Genomic DNA, 6,758 nt, shown 5'->3' with positions numbered 1-6,758 from the left:
TCTTTTATTGTTATTAGTTGTGTCTTTCTTCGCCTTGGGGAAGTAAAACTCCTCAAGGTTTGTTCTAATTGTTTTCGAGTTGTTTGATATTTTGCATGTCTAGAAGGTCACAAGGTGATTTGTTACCTTTTGACCGTGAAATTGAAAGAACCTTGACAAACAATAAGAGATTTGCTAGGAGGAATTTGAGAGGTATTAGTGAGGTTGTTCAACAAACGATTGAGTTCATCAACCCTTTTGCAAGAGAAGGTGAGGAGAACCCATTACAAAATACCCCACAAAATCAACCTACAATGCCTAAGTTTTCATCACATTCCGTACCCACCGAGGAGAACCTACCCAATGGTACTCCCACACCACAACATATAACCGGAAATTTTATTGCCAAATCCGCCTTTATCCAATTAGTCGAAAGAAGCCAATTTGGGGGGATGCCTAGTGGAGACTTTCATTCTCATATGGAAACCTTTTGTGACTATTGTGATGCGATTTCTCAAACCGGTGTGACTCAAGACGAAATTCGATGGGTCTTATTTCCTTTTTCTCTAATCGGCACCGCGAAACAATGGTTGAATGGCCTTGATAAGGCCACTCTCGGAATTGATTCTTGGAAGAAGTTGGCTCTAGCTTTCTACAAAAAGTTCTACCCACCGGAAAAGACTAACATGCTAAGAGCTCAAATTACGGGTTTTAAGCAAAGGGATGAAGAATATTTGTATGAAGCTTGAGAGCGGTTTAAGGGAATTTGTCGCTCATGTCCTCACCATGGACTTAGCGAATGGTTCTTGGTACAACAATTTTGGAACGGTTTATATGAAGATTCAATGAACATTCTCAACATGGGATCAAATGGAATGTTCACCGAAGTTGATGAAAATCAAACATGGAACAAAATTGAGGAAATGGCGGTCCATAACTCACAATATAGTAGACCTCGCAAGGCTACTAGAGGAGGAAGGCATGAAGTGGACTCCGTTACTCAATTGGGTGCCCCACTTAGTGCTCACATTGACACAATCAATTTGAAGTTTGAAAAAGCTATGGCTAGACTTGAAGAAGCCTCAAAATCACCAAAGCATCATGTTAATGCCATGACGGCATCCTCATCAATCCCAAGTGGGATATGTGAGAATTGTGGAACTATGGGACATGGCCAAAGTGAATGTAGGGGAACAAATGAACAAGTGAATGCTTTCCAAGTATAAAAGAGTGGTAGCCCTTATTCCAATTATTACAATGAAAACACCAAGTTTCATCCAAATCTCTCATACAAAAGCCAAAATGTTCAAAATCCTCAAACAACTTACACTCCACCTCCCATGAGAAACCAAAATCAAAGACCCTTTTCCAACCAAAACCAAGGTTACCAAAATCAAAATCCATACAATCCCCAAAATTACCAAGGTTTTAATGTTCAAAAAGCGGTCCTCCAAATGCAAAAGAATCAACAAGAGTTTTTCACTCAAATGGAAAAAGATAGCCAAGCAAAAGAAACCACCATCAACAACATTCTAGCTCACACCAAGATGTTGGAAACACAATTGACTCAACTAGCATCTTCAAGCTCACAAAGACAAAAGGGACAATTACCACCTCAAAGTAATCCCCCAAGACATGAAATGGTTAGTGCCATTCACTTGAGAAGTGGTACAAGGTACGAAGCACCGAAGAAGCAAGTTGAGGATGAAGTTGTGGAAGCTAGTGATAAGGTAGAAATTGTGCAAAACTCCAAAGAAGGAGAATCATCAAAAGAAGAAATTTCAAAGAAAAATGAAGACAAGGTCAAGGAGAAGGAGCCCATTGTGATTAGACTTCCTTTTCCAAGTCGTCAAGCCAAGCCCAAATTTGATGACCAACTTGGAAAGTTTATGGAAATTGTGAAGAATTTGGAAGTCTCAATTCCTTTCACGGAATTAATCAATCACGTGCCGGCCTATGCGAAATACATGAAAGACATCCTCACAAAGAAGAAGTCGATCCGAAAACTTGAGACTATCGCCTTCACTAAGGTGAGTAGTGCAATACTTCAAGGGAGTTCACCTCCAAAACTAAAGGATCCGGGAAGCTTCTGAATACCGTGTACCATTGGCGACACCACGATCAACAAAGCCTTATGTGATCTAGGGGCTAGTGTGAGTGTTATGCCGTACTCGGTAAGTAAAAGGCTGGGGATGGGAGAGCTTAAATGCACCAATATCACACTCCAAATGGCCGATATATCGACGAAGACACCATTAGGGATATGGGAAGATGTCCCCGTGTGAATTGGGAAGTTTTTCATCCCGGTGGACGTTGTCATTGTTGATATGGAGGAAGACTCCAACATTCCAATCATTCTTGGAAGACCCTTCTTACACACCGCGGGTGCGGTGATTGATGTAAAACATGGTGAGCTCACTCTAGAAGTGGGAGATGAGAGTATAACTTTTAATCTTGACAAAACTATGAGAGCTCCCCGTTTACATGAACCGTGTTTTATGATCGATCATTATAGTCAGAAGGATGAAAGGATGAAGTCGGAACTCCAATGGATGAAGAAAATTGAAGATGCTCCATTCAAAGAGCAAGTGAATTTTGACAAAGAGAGCTTGCAAAGCTCACCAAAGACAAGCAATGAAGAAGATGGCCTCATTGGCCAAGAAAAGGAAATGGGAAAGTTGTCTCCATCAAATCAAGAGATTTTCAATGATCAACTTAATGAAGTTTGTGGCCTTTGGGACGACGAATTTGAAGGGATTTTTAATCCCTACATTGGTAATGCCATCGATCAAGACCGACAACAAGGGCCAAGGTCTATTGAAGACCTCTACCATGATAATGAACAAGCTTTTGATTATTTCTTCAAGGTGTTGAGCAACATCAACAACACCTTGGACATGCCCCCTTGACATCTCATCAAGAATGAGAGTTTGGTGGAGTCCTCCCTAAATCACAATTTGTAAATATTTCTAACTCCGTAACTTGCATTTCAATTCTTGTATTGCATTTTTGTTATTTTTGGATTTTTATACTTTGATCAAGATAATTATCATGTTTAAGAGAAGTGAGGGAGGGATTAATAATTTCAATTAATGTGTAGTGCTTTAGCTTAGTGTGGGGATGTCAATTGCCTAGGCTATCCATGCCTTAGTAGTGCCCCCACAATGAAGAACACAAGAAATGAAGAAGAATGGAAGAATGGAAGAATGGCAAGGGATATGCATTATACACGGATGGAACTGAATCCGGGTACAAAGGGGTCGAATCCGAGCGGATTAAGGAGAATCCGCCCGTCTTCAGACAATCCAGGCGTGTTGGGTAGAAGACGCACGTCCTGAAATGAGCTGAAGTTTTGAAATTTTTGACTGTCAGCGAATCCGGGCGTCCTACATCCTAATCCGCCCGTCTTCAAAAAGCCGCCCGTCCTGAAAGGAAGACGCCCGTCTTCTTGGCCGAGGAAAATAAGAAAAACTCCTGGACTGAAATCCGCTCGTCTTCTACAGAAGACACCCGTCCCGTGTTTGCAAATCCGAGTGTCTTCCCTTAAAGACGCCCGTCTTTAGGCGAGTTTTTCCCAACCCAGAAAAGGCAGAATCCGCCCGTCCCGAGCAGAAACCGCAAGGATTGCCCCTGCAGTTCGAATTTTTCGGGCTTTATAAAACCCCTCCCACATTCATTTCTTCATTCCTTCATTAATAACACTACTCAAAAACCTCAAAACCCTCATCCTCTCCATCACAAAAACAAAATTCCTCAACTACATTCACCAAAATCAAATCAAAACATCCTTTTAATAACAAATCAATCACTCCTTTTTCAATAAAAATCAAAACCAAGCACAAAATCTTCAACCTTTGAGTCGATTTTTGAATTCATAAAGGCAAAGCCTTTCATCTTTAAATCGATTTGGGTGCACTAGAAATTGAAGATTTTTCACTCTTTCTTGGTTAATTCATCAATGGCAAGGACTAAGGGAGCAACAAAGGCAACAAAGGCAAAGGCACCAAAGGCAAATACACTTTCATTAAGGCAAAAGACTCTTCAACCAAAGAAAGCATTGGCTATAGTGGTAGCAAACCCAAACTTGGAAGTGCAATAACAACAACAACCTCCCATGGGTGCAACAACATCTACTACTCCGGAAATTGATCAACTTGCAAACTATCCGGAGGTAACTTTTATTTTCAAAACCCATAGGGACACTTTTGCTAAGTTTGCTAGAAAATCATTTCAATCCACCAAGTTTATATGTGAAGATACCTTAGAAAAATTGGGTGTCCTTGAGCAAACTAGAGCCTTTTTCAAAGCCATGGGGTTGGAGAAATTGTTTGAATCAAAAGAATTGACATACCCCTCCCTTACCTTAGAATTTTTGAGTTCTTTGAAAGGTAACAAGGTTGAAACTATGGAGAACCTCGAGTTTCGTCTAGCTAATTTTAGTAGGCGCATCTCCTTTAAGGAATTGGGTGAAGCTTTGGGTCTTAGTGATGAACCGAGTTATTTTAGGAATGTTGGCAAATATGACCCCGACCCTCTTTGGGAGGCAATTTCCGGAAGGAAATTTGAAGACTTTCATGCGAGTCGTGCTCTTTTAGTCCACCATCCGGGCATAAGAGTATGGCACAAGGTCGTAGGGAGCACCATCAATGCAAGAAAAGACACTAACCATTTCACCAAACTCGATTTTGTTCTTCTTGAGTCGGCTTTGAACATTAGAAGAGTACACACCAAGCCTTTCAACTTTCTAAGGCTATTGGTGGATAGATGGGTCAACATTGATTGTGGGAAGAAAGGCACTACCGTTATTGTGAATGGAGACCTAGTCACTATCCTAGCTAAATACTTTGATCCTAACTTCAACAAAGATAACAAGTATGAGGCAAAAGAAGGTGGTCATCTCGTTGATTTGCATACTATGATACACAAGTACAAGTGGGTTGCCCATAACCTTCTTGACACCAAGTATGGATGGCTCACTAGTGAGGCTAGTTCTTTCACTTTGCCTTCAAAGAATTGTCGATTGAGTGTCCACCGGACCAGTTATCTACTTCCCCTTTCAAAAGAGGCCGAGTATATTATCCAACAACAAAAGGGCGAACTTGAAATACCCTCCTCTTCCATTGTCACACCACCTTACCCTTTTGAGTACCAAGAGTTCAAGCCGGAGGGTGTTGAATTAAGAAATGATTATTTGACTCTTCTCATGCAAGCAATGCACAAGAAAGCCTTTGAGGATCGGAAAAATGCTTACTTAGCTCAATATCCACCTCTCTTACACTTAGCTAGGCAAGGACTACTTGACCCATCATGTCCTTTGCCTAGTTGGGCGGATAAGGAAGTCCTATTTTCGAGTGCATCTAGGGTTGTTCCGGGTGACAATGAGGTTGTTGGAAATGAAGAAGTTGATGATAACATTGATGAGGAAGCAAGTAAAGAAGGAGAAGAGGATGATGAGCAAGATTATGAGCAAGGTGAAGAAGAAAGTGAAGAAGCAAGTGATAAGGGAAGTGGCAATGAGACCACTTCTAATGAGGAAGATGATGATAGTGATGATATGATGGAAGATTAGCAAGCTTTGGAGGCTCCTACCCTCTCAAGGTTTGTCTATTTCTCTCTTTGTTCTATTTATTTATTTTTCTTGATCATTGTTGGAGTAGTCCTAGCACCATAGAGGACTCACACCTCGGTACTTTTTGAGGTGCTCTCATTTTATTGTTCCCACTTTCAAAATCCAAAATGACAAATTAGTTTTATGCATTGCATAGTGTGTGCATGAACTACACCCATCCTTGGACATTAGCAATAATGTCTAACTCGGTTTGGGGAAGTTAATGCATACACTACGGGAGGTAATCTAAATTATCCTCTCCGTCATAAACAAAAACCATGCATCATGTAGTGTATAATAGTGTAGATTGCATTTAGTGTAGAAATCATGCATCATGTTTGCATAATTTCCCATCATTTTGGCCATTGAGGGCAATGCCCATATTAGTGTGGGGATGGGGAATTATAACTTAACTTTTATTCAAAAATCCAAAAAAATTGAAAAATTTCGAAAAACCATAAAAATTTGAAAATTGAAAAACCCAAAAACATGTTTATTCCTTTTGTAGTGTAGTTATATTGTATATATTGTGTTTGTTCTATCCTTGTTCACATTGATTGACTACGCCACATCCGAGACATGAGGATCATGAATACCGCATGGTATGATCTTTCCAATCTCCTTTTTCCTCTTTATGTTAATGACTATGTGGCTTTATTTTTATTGATGCGGTATAACAATGTGAATTTAGGACTTGCATTTAGTTTATATGTCATATTAGTTGATAGAATCACTTGCATTAGGATGAATATATTAGTTGCATCATTGCATGTAGTTGCATTTAGATAAAACATTTTGAAAAGTGCCTAATTGAGAACTTTGACAAGAGCAACTAAGCCATTACAAATACTTTTTCAACTTAAGACTTTGCCTACTAGAATGGTTGTAAAACACCCTAGATAGTGTCATACTAGTATCTTTTGACCCATGACCCAAAGCCTAGTCAAGGGTTTGCATGTGAGTCACCTATCCAACCCCGTGATGCGATGTGGACTTGGTTAACTTGTCTAGGTGACCTTGATTGACCTTGTGGTAAGGCAACCTAAAAATACATTCTATCAATAAGCTTGAAGTGCTCATTTCAAAGAATTTTGTCATGTGGAAGTAATTTATTGCCAAGGAAACCTGTAACACCCCCATACTCCAAGTGCCTTACCAGGACCACTCAGGT

General features: G+C 40.1%; 1 non-coding gene across 1 annotated transcript; it reads right to left on the bottom strand.

Moving 5' to 3' along the window:
• Positions 1-665: 665 nt before the first annotated feature.
• On the bottom strand, positions 666-772 carry LOC141644520 (small nucleolar RNA R71). Its single transcript, XR_012544135.1, has one exon. It is a non-coding gene; the product is annotated as a small nucleolar RNA R71 (small nucleolar RNA).
• Between the last annotated feature and the right edge of the window lie 5,986 nt (positions 773-6,758).

This window comes from Silene latifolia, chromosome 2, assembly GCF_048544455.1.
Source record: "Silene latifolia isolate original U9 population chromosome 2, ASM4854445v1, whole genome shotgun sequence".
NCBI classification, from domain to species: Eukaryota; Viridiplantae; Streptophyta; class Magnoliopsida; order Caryophyllales; family Caryophyllaceae; genus Silene; species Silene latifolia.
This window is presented reverse-complemented; position numbering and strand designations above follow the sequence as displayed.